This window comes from Marmota flaviventris, chromosome X (genome assembly GCF_047511675.1).
Source record: "Marmota flaviventris isolate mMarFla1 chromosome X, mMarFla1.hap1, whole genome shotgun sequence".
NCBI lineage: Eukaryota > Metazoa > Chordata > Mammalia > Rodentia > Sciuridae > Marmota > Marmota flaviventris.
Genome location: NC_092518.1, coordinates 119,938,629 through 119,963,816, shown reverse-complemented (window position 1 = coordinate 119,963,816; position 25,188 = coordinate 119,938,629). Strand labels below are relative to the sequence as shown.

Here is a 25,188-nt window from a genome sequence, read left to right as displayed (position 1 = left end):
AATTTGAAAACCAAAAATAAACCAAATGACTGGGAATACAAACCATGTCTCAATAATAAATGTTAATAGACTAAACTCAATCAAAAGACAGACTGGCAGATTGGATTTTTAGAAAGACCCCACAATATGCTGTCTTCAAGAGACTCATCTCATAGGAAAAGACATCCACAGACTGAAGGTAAAAGGTTGGGGAAAAAAATGAACCCCTCACATGGACTGTGGAAACAATCAGGGGTTTCCATCCTCATACCAGATAAAGTGGCTCCAAACCTAAGTTAGTCAGAAGCAATAAGGAGTACATTTCATACTGCTTAAGGGAATCATACACCAACAAGACATAACAATTGTAAATATTTCTGCCCCAAACACTGGAGCACCTATGTACATCACACAAATCCTTCTCAATTTCAAGAGTCATATAGACCACAACACAAAAATAATGGGTGACTTTAGCACACCTCTCCAACCACTGGAAGATCTTCCAAATAAAAACTAAACAAAGAAAACTATAGAATTCAATAATATAATCAATAATTTAGACATAACAGACATATACAGAATATTTCATTCATGAATGAGTGAATAAACTTTCTTCTCAACAGCACATGGTCCTTCTCTAAAACAGACCATATGTTATGCCACAAAGCAACTCTAAAAAACACTACACTGCATTCTATCAGCTCATAATGGAATAAAATTAGAAACCAATGATTAAAAATAGAAGCTACTCCCAATACCTGGATACTAAATATTATACAATTAAATTAACAATTAATAGCTGAAGATGTCAGAGAGGAGATTAAAAAATTCTTAGAGGCAAATGAGAACACTAATAAACATATCAAAATATCTGGGACACTATGAAGGTAGTATACCAAGAGGAAAGTTCATTGCATGGAGTTCATTTGTTAAAAGAAGAAAAAGTCAACAAATAAATGACCTAACATTACATCTCAAAGCCCTAGGAAAAGAACAACAAATCAACATCAAAAGTACTAGAAGACAGGAAATAATTAAAATCAGAGCTGAAATAAAGAAATTAAAACAAAGGAAACAATTGGAAAAATGAAAAGTTAGTTCATTGAAAAAATAAAATTGATAAACCCTTAGCCACACTAATGAGAAGGAGAGAGAAAACTCAAAGTATAAAATTCATGATGAAAAAGGAAATATCACATCATACACTGCTGAAATACAGAAGATAATTAGAAACTATTTTGAAAACTTATACTCAAATATAATAGAAAATCTCAAAGACATTGACAAATTTCTAGAGACATATGATCTACCCAAACTGAATCAGGAGGATATACACAATTTGAACAGATCAATTTCGAGCAATGGAATAGAAGATGACACCAAAAGCCTACCAACTAAGAAAAGCCTAGGACCAGATGGATCCTCAGCCAAGTTCTACAATACCTTCAAAAAAGAACTAATAACAGGGCTGGGACTGTGGCTCAGCAGTAGCGCACTTGCCTGGCATGTGTGAGGCACTGGGTTTGATTATTGCACCACGTATAAATAAATAAAGATCTATCAACAACTAAGAAAAAAATGTTCAAACAAAGAATAATCAATAATCCTCAAATTATTCCAAGAAATATAAAAGGAGGGAACCCTTCCAAACTCATTCTATGAAGCTAGTATTACCCTGATGCTGAAACCAGACAAAGATACATCAAGGAAAGAAAACTTCAGACCAATATCTCTGAGGAATATGGATGCAAAAATTCTCAATAAAACTCCGGCAAATTGCACACAAAAACATATTAAAAAGATAGCGCACCAGGATCAAGTGGGGTTCATCCTAGAGATGCAATGTTGGTTCAATATATGGAAATCCATAAATGTTAATTCATCACACTAATAGACTTTGACAAGAATCAAATGATCATCTCAATAGATGCAGCGAAAACATTGATAAAATACAGCACAGCACTTCTTCACTAGAAAAACACTAGGAAAACTAGAGATAGTAGGAACATACCTCAACATGGTAAAATCTATCTATACTAAGCCCAAGGCCAACATCATTCTAAATGGAGAAAAATTAAAAGCATTTCCCTTAAAAACTGGAATAATCGGGGATGCCCTCTTATACCACTTCTATTCAACATAATCCTTGAAATTCTAGCCAGAGCAATTAGACAAAAAAAATTAAAGGGATACAAATAGGACAAGAAGAACTCAAACTATCATTATTTGCCAACAATGTGATTCTATATTTAGAGGATCCAAAAAATTCCACCAGGAAACTTCTAGAACTAATATGACTTCAGCAAAGTAGCAAGATATAAAATCAACACCCATAAATCAAATGCATTTCTATACATCAATGATTAATCCTCTGAAAAAGAAATTAGGAAAACTACCCCATTCACAATAGCCTCAAAAAAAAAAAAAACTTGCAAATCAATTTAACAAAAGAGGTGAAAGATCTCTAAAGTGAAACTTACAGAACACCAAAGAAAGAAATTAAAGAAGACCTTAGAAGCTGGAAGTATCTCCCATGTTCTTGGATAGGCAAAATTAATATTGTCAAAATGGCCATAATACCAAAAACATTATACAGATTTAATGCAATTCCAATTAAAATCCCAGCGACATGCCTTATAGAAATAGAAAAAGCAATCATGAAATTCATTTGGGAAGATAAGAGACACAGAAGAGCCAAAGCAATCCTTTGCAAGAAGAGTGAAGTAGAGGCATCACAATACCAGACCTTAAACTATACTACAGAGCTATAGTAACAAAAACAGCATGGTATTGGCACTAAAACAGACTTGTAGATCAATGGTACAGGATAGAAGACACAGAGACAAACCCACATAAATATGGTTATCTCATACTAGACAAAGACACCAAAAACATACATTGGAAAATGATAGCCTCTTCAACAAATGGTACTAGGAAAACTGGAAATCCATTAAAAAAAATCCCTCTCTCTCTCACACTGCACAAAACTCAAAGTAGATCAAGGATCTAGGAATTAGACCATAGACCCTGTGTCTAATAGAAGAAAAAGTAGGCCCAAATGTTCAACATGTCAGCTTAGGACTTGACTTCCTTAACCATACTCCTAAAGCACAAAAAATAAAATTAAGAATAAATGGCCTTTTGTACACACCGCCCGTCGCTACTACCGATTGGATGGTTTAGTGAGGCCCTTGGATCGGCCCCGCCGGGGTCGGCCCATGGCCCTGGCGGAGTGCTGAGAAGACGGTCGAACTTGACTATCTAGAGGAAGTAAAAGTCGTAACAAGGTTTCCGTAGGTGAACCTGCGGAAGGATCATTAACGGTTGCGCGCGGAGGGAAAGAGGGGCACGCAGCTGGGTGTTTCCTCTGAACGTCGGCTTCTCGCTAGGACGGTTCCAGCGTGCCGCCTTCCACATGGGGTTCGGGGTGGAAGATCCGCCGCCCGCCTGTTTCCGACTCCGAGCCGCTTCCCCGGTCGCGGTCGGGACGCGACCCACGGCGCAGTCTCTCGGGGCGCCCGTGTGGGTGTGTGGCGCGCGCGGCGGTGTTGTGTCGTGGTCGCCGTCAGGGCGCGGCCCGCGCGGGGAAGCCCTCCGGGGTGTCCCCCGCGAGGTGGTCGGGTCCCGTCGGCGGCGCCGGCGGCCTCACCGCCTCCGCCGCCGCCGCCTCCTGACGGCCCGCCCTGGAAGGAGTTCCGCCGTCGCGGGTGGGTAGCGCTGCGGTCCTCGCGTCCGGCCGGGGCCGGGGTCGGCGTCGGTTCCCGGCGTTTGGTGGTGGGGGCTCCGCCTACCCGCGGCAGAGTGCGCTCGTCCCATCCCCCCCTCTCCAGGTACCTAGCGCGTTCCAGCGCGGAGGTTTAAAGACCCTCAGGGGCGTCGCCCGTCCCCCTTGGTGTGTCGGGGAAGACGGGCCCGTGGGGAGCCGTGGGAGGGCCCGGCCCGACCTCTGCTCCCCCAGACTCCGCCGCCCACCCCCGGTTGGGGTGCGTGCCGCATCCCGCCGCTGGCGGCGGCCGGGAGGGGGTGCCCGGCGGTCCCTTCGCGGCGGGCGTGTGTGCCGCTCCGTGCCGTCGGGGGGTGGTGGGAACCCCCGGGCGCCTGTGGGGCCCGTTCCGTGCGCCCGGCCGTGCCCCGGTGCGGTCCTGCGGCGCTGGGCGAGCCCCGTCGTGGAAAAACCTCTCGACCACCACTGGGTTTCTGTTCTGGTACCCTTGTGTGCTTGGCCGGCCGGGAGGCAAGCGCTCTCTCTCTCTCTCTCCCCCCCTGTCTTCCCGCTCCGTGCGCCTTGGCGGCGGGGTTGGGGGGACTGTGGGGTGGGGGGTGGAGAGCCGGTGCCGCGCCAGGACCAGCGGGAGAGGGCCCTCGTGGCCCTCCTTCTGAAACCTCATACGACTCTTAGCGGTGGATCACTCGGCTCGTGCGTCGATGAAGAACGCAGCTAGCTGCGAGAATTAATGTGAATTGCAGGACACATTGATCATCGACACTTCGAATGCACTTGCGGCCACGGGTTCCTCCCGGGGCTACGCCTGTCTGAGCGTCGCTTGACGATCAATCGCCCCCCCCCGGGGGTTTGGCTCTTCAGCCTTGCCCCCGCGGGATGGCGCGGCTGGGGGTTTTCTCGCAGGGCCCGCCTCGGGACATACGTCCCCCTAAGTGCAGACCCTGGCGGTCGGTTGGCGGTGTGCCACTTCCCCCCCCGCCCCTCGGTGGTTGGGGAGGGGTCGTATCGTCTGTGGCTGCCGTTGCTGCCCGCCGGCGCGCCCGCCGCCACCTGCGAGTGGAGGCCAGAGAGGAGCAGAAGGGTGCGCGGTTGCTTCCGGTCGGTCCTCGTTCTGCCCGGTGACGGGTCGCCGTTGGCGCGCTGTCGGTGCCGCCCGCAGCGAGGGTGTTCGGTGTGTCGTGAGGGAGAGCGCTGGTGCGCACCGGTCCGCGTCCGGGTCCCCGTCCGCCCTCAACGGCGGCCCGCCCATGGCGCCAGGCCGGTCGCCCCCGCTGCTTTTCCCCGCATCGCGCCCCCGCCCTCCACGGAGGCCTCCCGCCGCCGCCGCGCGGCCCGGGCTGGCTCAGACGTTCCCCGGTCGCTGGCCCCGTGCCCGCGCCCGCCCCGCTGGGGTGGGGCTCGCACCGTGGGGGAAGGCGCGCGTGTGGCCGCGCCCCGGGGGATGCGTGCCCCAGCGGCGAGCCGTGGGACGCCGCGGCGTCCCCCGCCGTCGCACAAAGAGGGGAGAGGAGGGGAGGGGATGGGGGATAGTAGAGGATAGGAAAGGCAGCAGAACACAACAGACACTAGTATGGCAATATGTAAATCAATGGATGTGTAACTGATGTGATTCTGCAATCTGTATATGGGGTAAAAATGGGAGCTCATAACCCACTTGAATCAAAGTGTGAAATATGATATATCAAGAACTATGTAATGTTTTGAACAGCCAACAATAAAAAATTAAAAAAAAAGAATAAATGGGATAGATTCAAACTAAAAAGCTTCTTCTCAGCAAAGGAAACAATCATGAAGAGAGAGACTACAGAATGGGAGAAAATATTTACCACGTATACCTCAGAGCACTAATCTCCAGGATATATAAAGAATTCAAAAAACTTAACCCCCCCAAAAAAACCAAATAACCCAATCAATAAATGAGCTAAGGAAGTGAGCAGACTCTTCACAGAAGATACATAATCTATCAACAGATATATGAAAAAAAGTTCAACATCTTTAGCAATTAGAGAAATGCAAATCAAAACTACACTGAGATTCATCTCACTCCAGTCAGAATGGCAACAGTCAAGAATACAAGCAACAAAAATGTTGGTGAAGATGTGGGGGGAAAAGGCACACTCACATTGCTGGTGGGAATACAAATTGGTGCAACCACTCTGGAAAGCAGTTTGGAGTTTCCTTAGAAAACTTGGAATGGAACCACCATTTGACCCACCTATCCCACTCCTCAATCTATACCCAAAGGACTTAAAATAAGCATACTATAGTGATGCAGCTATGTCAATGTTCAATTCACAATAGCTAAACTGTGACCAACCTAGATGTCGTTCAATAGATGAATAAAGAAACTGTGAGATTATATATATACATACACACACACACACACACACACACACACACACACACACACACATATATACATACATACAATGGAATATTACTCAGCCTTAAAGAAGAATGAAATGGCATTTGCAAGTAAATGGATGGAGTTGGAAAATATCATGCTAAGAGAAATAAGTTAAAAAAAAAAAAGACCAAATGTTTTCTCTGATAAGTGGATGCTGATCCATGATGGGGTTGGGGGCAAGGGAAGAATGGAGGAAATTTGGATTGGGCAAGGGGTAGTGGTATGGGGATGGGAAAGATGGTAGAATGAGACAGACATTATTACCCCAGTATGTATATGATTGCACGCATTGTGTGACACTGCATCATGTACAGCTAGATAAAGTTGTGTTCCATTTATGTACAATGATTTGAAATGCATTCTGCTGTCATGTATAACTAGAATAATAAAAAAAGGTTGGAACTCACTTATCAAAATCTCTTATTTTAGAAATGATCAGAATGAGGCACAAAACATTCCTATCTCTGATTGGTCATCTAAGTTCACTTTTATGTGCAAGGATAAAGCTTATATGTTAATCATAATGCCTCTCAATACCTGCACTCACACATCTTTTTTCTGTACAACAATGTCAGCCTTTTATATAAGAACTCACGCTAGTTTGGAAAGAAATTTCAGAATTATGCATCATATAAATCCTTAGTCACTAAATTTAAAATTTAAATTTTAAAAAAAATGGACTGGGGAATTTCTTTATTCTAATTAGGTATATATGACAGCAGAATGCATTTTGATTCATTGTACACAACTGCAGTCCAATTTTATTCACTTTTCTTTAGCTGTTACCAACACAGTTGAGTGGGTCTACCCATCTTACCCAAATTGATTTGTCAATTTTGCTAAAATATCAGACAGTATATTATTCATTCCAATGGAGTCATACTAAATATGGCAAAATATGCATAGATCAGAAATTCACTTTGTACTGGTAAACTCTTGGCAATTCTAAGGCTGAAAGTAGTAAGCCAGGAGTATGTTATTTTATCTTTATGCCAAGAGAAATAAGGAATATTCAACTTCTTGGAGCCTTTCTGCTATCTAGCAACATCTCTACTTTCCCCTGTCTTGGGTCAACTTTCCCAAGAAACAGACTTCAAGTTGGAAATGTGTGCACAGGAGTTTTCTTGGGAGGAGGCAGAATTTGACAGATTCTACTGAGATGCATTTGTAGAGGCCTCAATTTGCACCATATGGGGGAGCCCTAGAGCTAGGAAGGTCCTTTTAGGTTTTTCTGAACCAACCTGAGGTGTCCAGGTTATGTATATCCATAATTCCAAGGCATTAGATGTGGGCTATTCTTTGGGAGTATGTGTAACCTTGAGCAAGGCAGTTCCCTTTTATCTGATGATGATTCCCAAAGAGGTACTCAGATTATAGTCTTTGGGAGCCAACACAATTGGAAAATAAATGCCTTACCCAAGGTGAGATTCTGAGAGCACGCAAAACATCCACCACACTACCTTTGCAAATACCCCCTTATGTATACCCTCTAGAGAGAGCAACCCTTCTACATTCTTCCTGTATAAGTAAGAATCTAGAAAATATACCCAAACATTCTTCCCTTCCCCTCAAATTTTTTTAAAACTATAGATCATTGGTGGGGGGCTGGCTAGCTAGGGTTAATGTGAAGTTTATAGCTAGTAAACAGACAAATATGAGCAGTCCCTGTGTGTGTTTGAAGTTCCTTTCTGTTCAGTTATATAAAGATTCAAAGACAAAGTGGAGTCAACAAAAGAAATGAATCATTTGAATAGCATGATTGTCATTCTTCAGTGATCTAAAAAATCCAATATTGCCATTTAAATCAGATTCACTTTCATCTAGAGAAAGAGACTTGACCTTTTCCAGTGGTTACCTAAGTAGAAGGTCAGACAGTCAGAGAAAATGTTCAATCTTCTTCTGTTTCTATTTATTCTTCTAGACTTTATTTCCATAGTCTGATCTGACTTTTCTTGCACTGAGAATCTGTTTATAATATTGTGTGTATGTAAAGCCAAAGTAAGCATATGAAAATTAAAATTGCATTACTTTAGTTTGTTGACATGGAGCACATTCCCTTCACTCTTGTGAAAATGTTGCCTGGATTCAGGTAAGCTTATACGTAAGGACATAGACATTAAAGTTATATGGAAATTTTGACATACAACATTTTATAAATGTCTTTGAGTAAGGTATCATCTCTCAAGCTGCAAATTATAGTTCATCAAACTTAAGAAATAAATGTGGAAGTTTTTAGGTAGAACTTGACACAGGCAATGCCATTTTGAAACATAGCCTCAATTTTAGAATAAAAGTCACCTCACAGTCACTCTGACTTGGCCTGAACTAAGCCTCAGACAATACTTCATCATCATGCAAAGAAAGGAAAGTTATCTAAGATTGAAAACACCTGGTTTGATATGGAACAGTGATGACCTCAAAGAATGGAGGTTCCCCCCCCAAAAAAAAAAAAAAAAAACGGGTCCAAAAGGACAAACCCCTAGTAACAGCCTAGCCACAAAAACTCCCCCACTTCCTCACATCCCACATCTACCCCAGGCTGTCAGCAGAAGATGGGTCTCAGTCTCCATTGGACCCCTCTTTACAGTTTTGTCCTGAATAAACCTGTTACTATTGAGATGCCTCCCTTCTATTTCTTTCATTCATTTCTTTTCTTACCAAAGTGATATTCTTGGCCTCTCTTTCTGTGTTTCAGGTATGTAGCAAAGATCTAGGAATTGTTCCCTAAAACTTCATGGCCTATCAAAAGCCCAAACAGTATGTCAACCATTTGGAAAAGAATGAAGGCAAGACAGTTTGAGAGTTAATTCCTTCTTAATTTGGTTTGTCCAGAAGAAAAAGTACATGATTAGGATTTTAGTTCCTCAGATTCTAGTCCTAGCAGAAGCACTTAACTGGCAATTACACAGTTGGCTTTAATTGAAGCATTTCATGAATCCTAACTGTATGCCATTGGGCTAGAATTTCTGTACTGAAGAGAAGTGGTTCTAGTTGGAGGGGAAGAAGAGATTGTTAGAGCACAAGACTCTTCTTGTGAAGTAAATCGATTATTTTATTTTCACAACGTCAAGTATTTTGCAAAGAAATGATCTGGTGATGTGCCCAAAAAATCTTCTGGCTGTAGAAATGTTGACACATTGCAGAAATCCGACTACTTCAAAGAGTTGTCTTTGATACCTGTCAACACATCATGTTTCTGCATCTCTGTTTTCATATATTGCAAGAAAACTATCAACATTTGCCTCATTACACAGTACATTTGAGGGATGAATGGGAAAAGGAAGTAAAATTGCATAGTCAGAGGTCATAGTAACTTCCTTCTTTGGCTTTAGCTGACACAACCATTCACACATTCCTCAAAATGCATCCCTCCCGGAGAGCTGGGGTTTTGACTCAGTGGTAGAGCGCTTGCCTAGCATGGGTGAGGCACTGGGTTTGATTCTCAGAACCACATATAAATAAAGCTCCATCAACAACTTAAAAAAAAAAAAAAGCATCCCTCCTACATTCCAGAAATACAGCAAACCTGTTTGTTCAGATTCCGCTTGGCCTCTCTGTGTAGTATTCTTTCCTCCCAGACATGGGGCATGACTCCTCTAGCCCTTGGTGCTCTGCCTCTGCAACTGCTCCTGCTCCTCCCTAATCTCTCCCTCTCCCTAATCTCAGGGGAAACAGGATTGCCTTTCTTCCCCATCCTAGGCAGAGTTAGCTGTTCCTGAGCACACATCCACCACAAGAATGAAGTAATCTAGACTTTGGGGATGGCACCAGAAGGTCTCAGAAATGACTATCTGCCAAATTAACAAGTGAATCACAGAGAAAACGTGGAATGCGGCCTTTGAGTCACCTCTTTAAAAGCACCCCTCTGTCCCCCACTTCTGATGGGCAGAATCACAGCCTCTGGGACAGAAGTCCCCTGTGTTTCTCTTTTGCTAGCAAAGCAATAAACCTTTTGCCTTTTTCTCAAAACTGTGTCCTTGTTATGGGATTGGCATCAGGGGCAAGGACTGAGCTTTCTGTAACAGAATGAAGGTCTTTAAGGGAGAAGGAGAGATGGCTCTTTCTAGTATTTAAGGTTGCTTTGGGGAATAACAGTTATAGTTTCTACGATATACCTTGGGGAAAATCAATTCTGGTTGTTGTGACTTGCTTCAGGGAGGAAAGGGGTGTTACTTCTTTGTCTCATGTGATGGTTTCTCTTTTTCACTCTAGTAAATCATGAGTATCTTTTAGGTTTCAATCATCAGCCTCTGTTCTTCTCCAGCCTCACTCATTTAGAGGACAAATCCATTTAAGCCCATAATTGCTGATGACAAATCCCACTCTGACCTGTCCTTTGTAATCCTGCCCATTCTTTATCTCAATGTCTTCTGTATTTGAGCACTAGAGTCCTGTGACTCTTATTATGAGTGACCATGGTGCTTACTGTCTATATTTCTCTCTGGTTTTCAATGGTTTCACATTCAAAATAATAACTGAATAATATTAGTACTTATTCTGTAGAGTTAAATGCCTGATGAATATTTTCTATAATCACTATTAAAAGTTCTGAGTCCTAGAGGACTCAGTGCAGAGCTCCATGTGTGGTATATACTGAACAATGGTGTGTTGTTTAATACACCTATATGCATGATGCTAAAGTCCTCCTTTTCCTTTTTGGAAAAAACAGCCAACTCTCAGAGTCTTATCACTCCTTATTTTACATGTCATTCTCCAAGTTACTTTTCTCAGTACCCTGATCAAGGGAATCCTTTTTTCCACATTTTCTTTCTCTTTTGTTTGACACATGTCATTCCCACCACTAAGCGCAACCTCTGGCCTCTCTTCTCACCTTCTTTACTCTTAATTTTAACTCTCATTTCCTCTAAGAAGTGTTCCATTATGTACCAGATCCCCTTTAGATTCCCTTTCTAGGCCCTCCCATAGGACTCAACACTGTGTAGAGTCTAATTACCTGTTTGTTTTTACTTCCCACTAGATCATAAATTCTCTAGAGTCAGTGACCTTTTCTTTTTAATTTCATTGTCTGGCCCAGCGTCTGATATGCAGCATGTGCTTTGTAAACGAATGAAAATAGTTTTAGTAACACCTTACCACCACAAAATACACAGTTCGCCTTCTCAGCTATCCTTCAAATTCATTTAAAACTAATCCTCCTATAGGAAAGTTTGAGATGGGAGTATATGCCAGTCTGCAATTTCCCAAGAAAGTAACTTATTCATCCAAGGTATATTAAAATGAAATGTCTATGGTCTTTGCAACCTCTCATAGCTGATTAGCTGAAGCCATTACCAATCTCTGCCTGTCTCACCCTGCCAAATTGCTTGAATTCCACCAGTTCAAGGCAGAGCCAGTCCAAAAACCACAGGACTATCTTTAGAGAGAACAATCCAAAAGGAGAGAACACAAAGGAATCAAGCTAAATCCTTTCATTTGTCATAGGATTTTCTGCCACCAGGATTGGCACTTCACATAGCCTCATATTCCCTGATACCTTGTTGGAACATGAGTTAAATAATGACTAAGGGAAAGGTGCCAGCTACTGAGTTGCCAAAAGATACAATTATCATTAATTCTGGTGCCTTGGAAAAAGCAGATTCAATTGCGCCCAATTCTCTTGCATCTGCCACCTTTTTTTTTTCTTATATAAAAATAACAATAAATTTACTGTCCTTCCAGGAGCTGACCCATCTTGTGAGAGAATTGATATCTTTGAGCCAGAAAGCCTAACTATGAAACACTTTGGAAAATTGAAGGTGAATAACCAAAATGTTTCCAATTTCTAGGGCTTGGAGTTTAAATAAAACCAAAGTACTACAAAAAGAAGTCATCAGAACATCTTGTGTTGAAAATTGTTAGGAAGTTTCAATGTAAAGGAATAGCATGTCACACAGTAGATGAATTTCTAGGATGAACTTGATTTCCTCACAACAGGAAAATTGCATGATCAGATGGTGTTGCATCTGATGGTGTTGCATACTTTCAAGTTGGATAATATAAATTGAGTAACCTATAGTGGATTTGCCCTCTGTTATATATCAAGTATCATCTCTGCAGCTAGAAAGAGGATTTTTCTGTTGGGCTATATGTGAACTCAGTGGAAAGGGTAAAGATCTGTTAATGAATGTACTTTATTGGATGTAGTGCCATGGTAAGACGAATATGCTAGAATCAATGACAGGTCAAATACAATGACCAAAAAAGTGAGAGGGGAAGCTGTCTCATATCAGGAAAACTTTATTTCCAACTCTGGCTCAGCCTTTAGATTTTTGTGTAATTATGGGAAAGTCACTTATTCTGTTTCTCAGTTTCTTCTGTAGAGCAGGGAGAGAAGATATTCTCATTGATAGTCTCTCGGTTTTTTCTAATTGTTAAAGAACAGGCCAATTGGCTTAATGTGTCAGATGACAGTACTTGAGGCCCAAATTAAAAGGATGGTCATCTCAATTCTGCAATTAACTTTGGGTTTGGCAGCATTACATCAAATATTTTTTTTTCACTTTTTATCCAGATGTTTGGATGCCAGATATATGTTGAATTTGTGGCTCTAAGCTGCACTGGCTATGATTAGTTAATTGAAGGGCTATTTACTTACATAATATATATCTCCCAGAGTAACTTGTACCATGTTAGAATTAGGCCTATGTTTGATATTGGCAGCAAATTGGCACTGATAAATGTGCATTTATATTTATCTTTGGTCACCCTTCAAAGTATAACATAACTTGACCTTTAGTATCTATAACAGTGTCATCTTGACTGGGATCGTATTAGACCCCAAGGAGAAAATATTTTTTAAAAGATTTCCAGGGAAAATAATCTATTATTTCCTTTTCTTCATCAAATACAAATATATGGCTTAAGCTGTATGTTGATTGAGCTCTGTCTTGGAAGATGATGCTGGAATAAATTTAGGAATATAAAAGTTTATTGCAGGTAACGCTTATGAGCAATAAAAGGAGAAGAAAGCAGAAGTAAGTAGGGAAAGCCCAGGAGAGTATCAGACTGTGGTTCAGGTGTCCGAATCCCATCCAACCTAACAGAGCACTCTACAGCAAAAACCATGGGGGCAGGGGCAGGGGCCAGGCCCTAATGCCTTCACCATGCCCACTCATTGGCTGGGGATGTCCATAAAGAGTAATAGCTGAGACAGAACTTGAAGGTACTAATTAATAGGTGGAGGCTGTCACCTGTATAGATAATTGTACTCTATACAGGTGAATGATATGCTCTAACTTGATGGGAGATCAACATAGCACACCTCCATAACTTCCACAAACACAATATTCATTAACCTTCGAACAAACTGGTATTGTCTACATATTAAGTCTAAACTTCAGTCTAACTGGCAAAATCTCCATAATTGTGGCCCATTTGCTTTAGGATATCTTATTTATGTTACTCTCTAGCCTGAGCCCTTCATTGCAGGAAAAGACATACTGTAAGAGACCCACATTGGAAAAAAAAGTGACCAGACTCTGGTAATGCTCTGTCATTAGCTGGGGGCTGCCAGTGGAAGTTATCGAAGTTATTTCTTTAAGAGAGATTTGATTATCTCACCTCCATGTCTAACATTGACTCTGTATTTAGGCTAGGTAAGCTTCACATAGGAAAGACTCCATGAGAAAATATTTTTTTTTAATTTTTTAGTTGTCAATGACCCTTTATTTATTTATATGTGGTGCTGAGAATCAAACTCAGGGCCTCACATATGCTAGGCAAGTGCTCTACCACTGAGCCACAACCCCAACCCCCAACAAGAAAATATTTTAACTGGTTCCCTGTAGATATAATAAATCATGTCTCCAATGTTTTATGTCACCTATCACATACAAAAATCAAAAAAGAGTAATGTTAGTGAAAATGAAGAAAAAAGGAATTCCAAAGCCTTTTCCTAAAAAAAAAAAAAGGGGGGGGGGGACTGGAAGAACCTTGTAGAATCATCTTTTGAAGAACTCCAGAAGTAGCAAAAAGTTTGCACCAACCCAGAGTGTGCTTATTTAAGAAAATTCACAGAATCTCAGTAACAATAGTAAGATTTGTTCAGCCATGAAACTAAAGTTGACATTTTCCAGCGACATCCCCAATACTGGCAATGATTTGAATTCTGTAGCCTTGAAAAATATTTTGAAATCAGGAAATATGATAACTTCATCTTTGTTCTTTCTTAAATTACTTTGACTATTTATAGTCTTTCACGGTTCCATATGAATTATAGAATTGTTTTTCTATTTCTGTAAAAATTGCCATTGGAATTTATTAGATCACTTTGGTTAGTATGAACATTTTAATGATATGAAGTCTTCCAATCCATGAACATGAGCCGTCTTTCCATTTGTATGTGTCTAAATTTCTTTCATGTATATTTTGTAGTTTTCAATGCATACATCTTAACATCATTAGTCATCAATGCAAACCAAACCCACAAAATCAAAAGCTTCTCTGGACAGTCACTAGGGAAAGTAATTCTTCTCTATTTTATGCTTACTAAGTTGGCAATAATAATAATAATGATAAATGAAAAATAGGAAATATTGATGAGGATATGGAAAAATTAGAACTCTCATACATTGATAGCAGGAACATCAATTGGTATAGTAGCCACTTCAGGAAATAGTTTGGCAGTTCCTCAAAAAGTTAGACATAGAGTTATCTACCATATGACTCCTACACTACAAGAAAATGAACTCTTGTTCATCCAAAAATTTGTATATAAATGTTCCTATCAATCTTATGTGAATAGAAAAGTCGAAAAGTCTTTTTTAAATTATTGTTGGATTTCTTCTCCCTCAGAAACATAACTTTTGCAAATATCTGTCCATTTCTCTATTTTTTATAGTTTATCATTTGCTTTGGGCAGGAGACAGCTTGATTTTTTTTTAGACACAGTGACTCCATTTAATATGGAGGCAAAGGCCAATAACAATTATCAGAATTTCATAGTAGCAGTAAAGACACTGAGACTGAAATTCTTAGATAACCACAGCTCTTGACCTTTGCTATGAACATCTCTCCTGATGTCAGGGAAAGAGTAGTTCTGTCTTTGTTGTTGCATCTCTTCTTGCACCCAGAATAATGGTCCTTTCCTGCCAGGGAAACTCACTGACGCCTATTATAGTCTCCTATCCCCTCTTCTTGAAACATTAAGTATTCTCTTGAAACATTAAGTATTCCAGCACTGAGGTTTGAAATAAAGGTTTGTGTCATTTCATTTTAAGTAAGAGATAGTAACAGAAAAATCAAGAAAACTGAATAAGATGGAATCAGAACAGAAATAAACAGTAGTGGGCATACTTTAGATCAAGAACACAACTTTGTCATTGTGGTACAAATGTGAAAACAAAGAATAAAATAGAACATTATGAGTTGGTCATACAACATAGCTTCCAAAGTATTAAAATTGATATTTTTTTAAAAAAGAGATAATTTGGAGCTTAAGAGCCCCTACACATTTCCCCACTCAAGGGGAACAAGAAGTCTTGTCTTGCTTGTCCAGTAGCCAGAACAGACCACTGTTGACTCTTTCATCTTGGAGCAATTTCCATTTAACTTCCAGGAAGTTCCCACTCTTAGTTTTCTTTATGGTCAATGGGAAAATTAGTTTCTTTTGCTGCTGTCCCACCTCTGTTCAACCTCCAAGTATTGAGAGTCTCAAAGCTTGATATTAGTTCTAAACTTCTCTTTTCCATCTGACAGTGTCTCTGTAGACGAGGTCATACAATAAATGGCTTTGATATTGCCTATTAACTAAGGACTCTTAAAGTTAGATCTTTACACTTTATACAATTAATTACTCACAAAGTTACACCTTTAGGCTTGACAAGGTTCATTTCATATCTCCAATTTCCTCTCTGCACATCTAGATAGCTAAAACTTTCTTTTGCTCAAAACAAAACTTTTGGTTTCCATCCTGCCCCAAATTCTGCTTCTTTCTTAATATCTCCCAAATCAGTGAAAGGCATCACCAGAGTCTCTACCCAGTGGTTCAATTTAAAACTCCTGGATTCCCCTATATACCTTTTCTGTCCAGCTGAAATTTCTATTGATTCTACCTCAAAACACATGCTGAATCCATCCACACTGTCCTATACTACTGTTATTACCTGAATCAAAGCTGCGCTCTCTCTCTCTCTCACTTGCATCACTTGGTAACTAGTCTTTCACTTCCACTCATTCTCACTATAGTCCACGATACACCCAGAAGCCAGAGAATCTTTTAAAATTTACACTGGATTATGCTATTCACCTGCTTAAAATCCCCCAACAGTATCCTTTTATACTTTCAATAAAGTGCAAAGTCCGTACCACATCCTACAAGGTGATATGACCATTATTTCTCTGATATATGCTTGTATTGCTCTGTCTTTGTTCATTATTTTCCAGCCAGATTGCATATTTGTTCCTATAAAATGCCAATCTCATTCCTGATTTAGTAATTTTAACTTTGCTGTTCCTTTTATCTGGAGGACTCTTCCCCATTTGGAAACACTGCAATGCAGCTATGCCCATTCATTCACTACTAACTGTGGCTGTTTTGTGTTACAAAAGCAGACTTTATCCAGAAAGATGTTATAGGACCCAGAAGTCCTTTCAGAAAAAAAAAAATTATTGTCAAATCTGGCTAGATCTTTGCATGGCTATCTCCTTACTAGATCTCTGGGTTAATATCACCCCTCAAAGAAACATGTTTCCTATCCATCTCTTCACTCTGTTTTATTCCGTGTAATTTTTTTAGACTAATACACAATAGTGGGTTTCATCGTGGTATATTTGTACAAGCACACAACATACGTCAATCAATTTCATCCCCCAGTACTTCCCATTTGCCTTCTGTCCACCCTCCCTCTGATCCCCTTCCTCTACCCTACTGGTCTATCTTCTATTTTCATGAGATCCTTCTTTGTTTCTCTCTCTAGCTTCCACATGAGAGAATATATTGTTTACTTTATGATTCTGGATTTTTTCTCTTAGCATGATATTTCCCAGTTCCATTCATTCTTCTGCAAATGACAATTTTATTCTTTATGAGTAAATAAGAATATATTTTATATGATAATATATATAATTAAATATAAATATATAATCATTTTCTTTATCCATTCATCTGTTGACAGAAACAGTTTCCATAACTTGGCTCTTGTGAATCATATTGCTATAAACATGATGCACATATCTCTTACAGTGTGCCGACTTTGGTTCTTTGGGGTAAATACTGAGGTGTGGTATAGGTGGAGAATATGGTTTCATTCCTGCTCTTTTAAGGAACCTCCATTCTGATTTCCATAGTGACTGTACTCATTTACATTCCAAACAATAGTGTATAAGAGTTCCTTTTCCCCCATACTCTAACCAGCAGTTTGTATTTTTATTTTTGATAATTGCCATTCTAACTTGTATGAGATGAAATCTAAGCATAATTTTGAGTTGCTTTTTCCTGATTACATGAAAAATTACTCAACATTTCTAGCAATCATTGGCCATTTTTACTTCTCATAAGAACTTTCTCTTTAATTCATTTGCCCATTTATTGGATGTTTTTGGTGTTGAGTTTTTCAAGTTCTACATGTTCTAGATATTAAACCTCCATCAAAAGAGTAGCTGGCAAAGATTTTCTCCCACTCTGTAGGTTCATACTGTTAATTGTTTCTTTTTTTGTACAGAAGTTTGTAGTTTGATACCATCCCTACTGATTCTTGGTATTATTTCCTAAGCTATATAAGTCCTATTGAGGAAGTCATTGCTATGCCCACATGTGGAAGTGTTTCTCTATTTTCTCTTCTAGAAATTGTTATTCCAAAGTTTTTCATCTATTTTGAGTTGACTTTTGTACAGGGTGAGAGACTTGGATCTAGTTTAAATCTTTTACATATGGATATCCAATTTTCCTGGCATCATTTGTTAAAGAGGCTGTCTTTTCCCCAACATAAGTTGTTGGCACCTTTGAAAAGTATCATATGACTGTTTCTGTATGGATTTGTCTGTGTCTTTTATTCTGTTCCATTAGTCTACATGTCTGTTTTTATTCCAGTATCAAGCTCTTGTTACTATGGCTCTGTGGATAATTTGAAGTCAAATATTGTTATGCCTCCACTTTACTCTTTTTTCCCCAGAACTGCTTTGGCTATTAAGTCTCTTATCCTTCCATATAAATTTTAGTTTTTTCCCCTAACTCTAAGAAAAATATTATTGGCATTTTTATAGGATTGCTTTTCATAGTATGGCCATTTTAACAATATTAACCTTGCCTATCCATAAACATAGGAGTCTTTTCACCATCTGGTGTCTTTAATTTCTTCTAGTATTCTGAAATTTTCATTGCAGAGATTTTCACCTCTTTGGTTAAATTTATTCCTAAGTATTTATTGTTTTTTAAAGATATTGTAAGTACAACTGCTTTACTCATTTATTTCTTAGATTATTTATGTTAATTTTGTATCCTGCTCCTTTGCTGAATTTGTTTATCAATTCTGGAAGTCTTCTGGTGGAGCTTTTAGCATCTTGTAAGTACAGGATCATATCATCTGCAAACAGGGACAATATGACTTCTTTCTTTCCTTTCTGTATCCCTCTTATTTTCTTCTCTTGCCTAATTATTCCCATTCTGTCACTCTTTAACATCATTCTCTTAATTTTTTCCACAGCATATCCTTGAAATTATTTTAGTTATTTGATTAGTTACTGCCTATTAATCCCACTAGACTGTTTCTTGGTCATATTCCTTGGTGGATCCCTGGGTCCTTAACACTATCTGGTATATTATAGGTCCTCAATAAATGTATGTTAGATAAAATGAATCATGAATGTAGATTAAACAACTCTTTGTACCTTCAAGGCTGCTATTGTGAAATACCTTGGACTAGATAATTTATAAACAATAATATATTACTCAGTTCTGAAGGCTGGGAAGTCCAACATCAAGGTATCAAAAGATTTTTGGATCATGTGAGGGCTCGTTACTTATAAGTGGTACCTTTCCATCTTGGAGAGCTGAAGTAACCACCGCCACTTTCTGACAGATTGCAACAATAAAACAGGTGTGTGTTACTCAGCTCAGCTCCCGTACAGCGGGGAATTCACATAAAATCTCTCCTAGGCTTTCCGGGGGAGGGATTATCAGAGGGAGCCTACATAAAGACTCGGGGAAAATTAGAGACACCTGACCTTCAACTCCCCCTCCCATCAGCGGCGAAAACGAAACCTGTTTAGCCAGCGCTGGGGGAGGGGCAAGCAGAAAAAAATCAAAACAATCGAGTGCTGGGGTTCCCAATAGACACCCTCCACACCCAATAAATGGCAGGCCCAGAGTACAGTTTGAACTGCCGAGAGGCATCACTCAGGGGAAATCTGGTCTAGCAGGAGAAACCAGGACTAGCAGGAGAAACCAGGGGACTAGAGGCCAGACCCTCACGACTGGGCAGCTGGAGACCACCCGCCAGCCGGCGACAGCCCACCCGCTGCCCGCGCGACTGGGCGGCTGGAGACTACCCGCCCGCTAGCAACCAGGAGCTGAAGCCAACCAGAGACAGTCCAGTCCCATCCCCCCATTCGGACACCCCGGCAAGGAGCCTGGGGCCCGCCATAGCAGAGAGGTGACGTCACTGGAGCTCGGCCGTCGGAATTCCTTCCCAGCGGAATCCACTTTAGCAGGCATAGTCTACCAACACAAAGGAGAGACAACAGAGATATACAAAACCAAAACAAATCTATAGAAGAGAGCAGAAAGACAGCAATCAAATAGAGCTGGAAAGTAACGTGAACATCATGAAAAAAAAACAAGGGAAAAAAGGATTACAAACAATGCAGGACAACATAAATCTACAGGAGGACCTAGAAGCATCAGAAACATGAATAGGGAAAGAACTCAAGGCATACCTAACTCACATAGAAAGGAATATTAGAGAAGACATGAGACAGCAAGTCCAAGCAATGAAAGTATATTTTGAAAATGAATTAAACAAACAAATTCAAATGGCAAAGAACGAGCTTTACCAGGAGATAGAGATCTTAAAAAAAAAATCAAACAGTAATCCTAGAAATGCAGGAAACTATAAACCAAATTAAAAACTCAAAAGAGAATATTACAAATAGACTAGATCAAGTAGAAGTCAGAACATCAGATAATGAAGACAAAGTTTATCAACTTGAAAAGAATATAGTCAACACAGAAAAGATGCTTAAATCTCACGAGCAATCTATTCAAGAGATATGGGATGTCATAAAGAAACCAAATCTGAGAGTCATCGGGATAGAAGAAGGCATAGAGATTCAAACCAAAGGAATGGACAACCTATTAAATGAAATAATTCTAGAAAACTTCCCAAAGATGAAAGATGGAATGGATTGCCAAATCCTGGAAGCCTACAGGACCCCAAACATTCAAAACCATAATAGACCAACTCCAAGACATATAATTATGAAGATAGCCAACATACAGAACAAGGAGAGAATATTAAAAGCTACAAGAGAAAGGAGGCAGATTATATTCAGGGGTAGACCAATTAGGTTAACGACTGATTTTTCATCACAGACTTTGAAAGCGAGAAGATCCTGGAACAATGTATTTCAAACACTGAAAAATAATGGATTCCAACCAAGAATACTGTATCCAGCAAAATTAAGCTTCAGATTTGACAATGAAATTAAAATCTTTCACGATAAACAAAAGCTAAAAGAATTCGCAGCCAGAAAACCAGCACTGCAAAGCATTTTGAGCAAAATACTACAAGAAGAGGAATTGAAAAATAGTGCCCAAAACTAACAGTGGGAGGTATCTCAGTAAAGGGGGAGGAAAATAACCAAAAAGTAAAAACTAGCCAAACTAAATAAATAAACAAACATGACTGGAAGTACAAATCATATTTAAATTGTAACCTTAAATGTTAATGGCCTAAACTCACCAATCAAGAGACATAGGCTAGTAACCTGGATCAAAAAAACAAATCCAACAATATGCTGCCTTCAGGAGACTCATATGATAGGAAAAGACATACACAGGATGAAGGTAAAAGGTTGGGAAAAATCATACCACTCACATGGCCCTCGGAAGCAAGCAGGAGTGGCCATACTCATATTGAATAAAATCAACTTCAAACCTAAGTTAATCAAAAGGGATAAAGAAGGACATTATATACTGTTAAAAGGAACCATCCACCAACAAGACATAACAATTATCAATTTGTATGCACCAAATAAGGGTGCTGCGACGTTCATAAAACAAACTCTCCTCAAGTTCAAGAGTCAAATAGACCACAACACAATAATTATGGGTGACTTCAACACACTGCTCTCGCCATTAGACAGATCCTCTAGACAAAAGCTGAATAAAGAAACTATAGAACTCAACAGCACAATCAATAACAGACTTAACCGACATATATAGAATATATCAACCATCATCAAGTGGATACACGTTCTTCTCAGCAGCACATGGATCCTACTCAAAGATAAACCATATATTATGCCATAGGGCAACTCTTAGTAAATATAAAGGCATGGAGATAATACCATGCACCATATCTGATCATAATGGAATGAAACTGGAAATCAATGATAAAAGAAGGAAGGAAAAATCCTACATCACATGGAAAATGAACAATATGTTACTGAATGATCATTGGGTTACAGAAGACATAAAGGAGGAGAAAAAAAATTCTTAGAGACAAATGACAATACAGACACAACATACCGGAATCTATGGGACACAATGAAAGCAGTTTTAAGAGGGAGATTCATTTCTTGGAGTTCTTTCCTCAAAAAAAGAAAAAACCAACAAATAAATGAACTCACACTACACCTCAAAAACCTAGAAAAGGAAGAGCAAAACAACAGCAAATGTAGTAGAAGACAAGAAATAATTAAAATTAGAGCAGAATTCAACAAAATTGAAACAAAAAAAAACCATTGAAAAAACTAAAAGTTGGTTCTTTGAAAAAATAAATAAGATCGACAGGCCTTTAGCCATGCTAACGAAGAGAAGAAGAGAGAGAACTCAAATTACTAACATACGGGATGAAAAAGGCAATATCACAACAGACACTACAGAAATACAGAAGATAATTAGAAAGTATTTTGAAACGCTATATTTCCAATAAAATAGAAGATAGTGAAGATATCAATAAATTTCTTAAGTCATACGATCTGCCCAGATTGAGTCAGGAAGACACACGCAATTTAAACAGACCAATAACAAAGGAAGAAATAGAAGAAGCCATCAAAAGACTACCAACCAAAAAGCGCCCTGGACCGGATGGGTATACAGCAGAGTTCTACAAAACCTTCAAAGAAGAATTAATACCAATATTTTTCAAGCTATTTCAAGAAATAGAAAAAGAAGGAGCTCTTCCAAATTCATTCTATGAGTCCAACATCACCCTGATCCTGAAACCAGACAAAGACACTTCAAAGAAAGAAAACTACAGACCAATAACTCTAATGAACTTGGATGCAAAAATTCTCAATAAAATCCTGGTGAATCGAATACAAAAGTATATAAAAAAAATTGTGCATCATGATCAAGTAGGATTCATCCCTGGGATGCAAGGCTGGTTCAATACACGGAAATCAATAAATGCTATTCACCACATTAATAGACTTAAAGACAAGAACCATATGATCATCTCGATAGATGCAGAAAAAGCATTCGACAAAGTACAGCATCCCTTTATGTTCAAAACACTAGAAAAATTAGGGATAACAGGAACTTACCTCAACATTGTAAAAGCTATATATGCTAAACCTCAGGCTAGCATCATTCTGAATGGAGAAAAATTGAAAGCATTCCCTCTAAAATCTGGAACAAGACAGGGATGCCCTCTCTCTCCACTTCTGTTCAACATAGTTCTCGAAACGCTGGCCAGAGCAATTAGACAGACAAAAGAAATTAAAGGCATAAAAATAGCAAAAGAAGAACTTAAATTATCACTATTTGCAGATGACATGATTCTATACCTAGCAGACCCAAAAGGCTCTACAAAGAAACTATTAGAGCTAATAAATGAATTCAGCAAAGTGGCAGGATATAAAATCAACACGCATAAATCAAAGGCATTCCTGTATATCAGCGACAAATCCTCTGAAATGGAAATGAGGACAACCACTCCATTCACAATATCTTCAAAAAAAATAAAATACTTGGGAATCAACCTAACAAAAGAGGTGAAAGATTTATACAATGAAAACTGCAGAACCCTAAAGAGAGAGATAGAAGATCTTAGAAGATGGAAAAATGTACCCTGTTCATTGAGGCAGAACTAATATCATCAAAATGGCGATATTACCCAAAGTTCTCTACAGGTTTAATGCGATGCTAATCAAAATCCCAACCGCATTTCTTGTAGAAATAGATAAAGCAATCATGAAATTCATATGGAAAAACAAAAGACCCAGAATAGCAAAAGCAATTCTAAGCAGGAAGTATGAATCTGGAGATATAGCGATACCAGAGTTCAAACTGTACTACAAAGCAATAGTAACAAAAACAGAGTGGTACTGGTACCAAAACAGGCAGGTGGACCAATGGTACAGAATAGAGGACACAGAAACCAATCCACAAAAGTACAACTTTCTTATATTTGATAAAGGGGCCAAAAACATGCAATGGAGGAAGGATAGCATCTTCAACAAATGGTGCTGGGAAAACTGGAAATCCATATGCAACAAAATGAAACTGAATCCCTTTCTCTCGCCATGCACAAAAGTTAACTCAAAATGGATCAAGGAGCTAGATATCAAATCAGAGACACGCCGTCTGATAGAACAAAAAGTTGGCTACGATCTACATTCGGTGGGGTTGGGCTCCAAATTCCTCAATAGGATACCCATAGCACAAAAGTTAATAACTAGAATCAACAAATGGGACTTACTCAAACTAAAAAGTTTTTTCTCAGCAAAAGAAACAATAAGAGAGGTAAATAGAGAGCCTACATCCTGGGAACAAATTTTTATTCCTCACACTTCAGATAGAGCCCTAATATCCAGAGTATACAAAGAACTCAAAAAATTAGACAATAAGAGAACAAACAACCCAATCAACAAATGGGCCAAGGACCTGAACAGACACTTCTCAGAGGAGGACATACAATCAATCAACAAGTACATGAAAAAATGCTCACCATCTCTAGCAGTCAGAGAAATGCAAATCAAAACCAGTATGGAGATTTCTTGGAAAGCTGGGAATGGAACCACCATTTGACCCAGCTATCGCCCTTCTCGGACTATTCTCTGAGGATCTTAAAAGAGCGTACTATAGGGATACTGCCACATCAATGATCATAGTGGCACAATTCACAATAGCTAGACTGTGGAACCAACCTAGATGCCCTTCAATAGATGAATGGATAAAAAAATGTGGCATCTATACACAATGGAGTATTATGCAGCACTAAAAATGACAAAATCATAGAATTTGCAGGGAAATGGATGGTATTAGAGCAGATTATGCTAAGCAAAGCTAGCCAATCCTTAAAAAACAAATGCCAAATGTCTTCTTTGATATAAAGAGAGCAACTAAGAACAGAACAGGGAGGAAGAGCATGAGGAAAAGATTAACATTAAACAGAGACGAGTGGGGGGAGAGAAAGGGAGAGATAAGGGAAAGCATATGGAAATGGTAGGAGACCCTCAATGTTACACAAAATTACATATAAGAGGTTGTGAGGGGAAAGGGGGGGTAAACAAGGGAGAGAATTGAACAACAGCAGATGAGGTAGAGAGGGAAGATGGGAGGGGAGGGGAGGGGGGATAGTAGGGGATAGGAAAAGTAGCAGAATACAACAGTCACTAATATGCCATTATGTAAAAATATGAGTGTGTAACCGATGTGATTCTGCAATTTGTATTTGGGGTAAAAATGGGAGTTCATAACCCATTTGAGTCAAATGTATGAAAGATGATATGTCATGAGCTTTGTAATGTTTTGAACCAATAAAAAAATAAGTGGCACCTTGTATGTGTCCTCACATGGCAGAATTGCAAAGTAACTTCCTCTGGTCTCTTTAATAAGGGCACAGATCCCATTCATGAGAGCAGAGCAGTTATGATCTATCTCCTTTCAAAGGTCTTATATCTTAATATAATTCCA

The 25,188-nt window shown here is 39.5% G+C and overlaps 1 non-coding gene across 1 annotated transcript; it reads left to right on the top strand.

Moving 5' to 3' along the window:
* The first annotated feature begins 4,369 nt into the window (after positions 1–4,369).
* Positions 4,370–4,522, top strand: LOC114096661 (5.8S ribosomal RNA). Its single transcript, XR_003583466.1, has one exon. It is a non-coding gene; the product is annotated as a 5.8S ribosomal RNA (ribosomal RNA).
* The last annotated feature ends 20,666 nt before the right edge of the window (positions 4,523–25,188 follow it).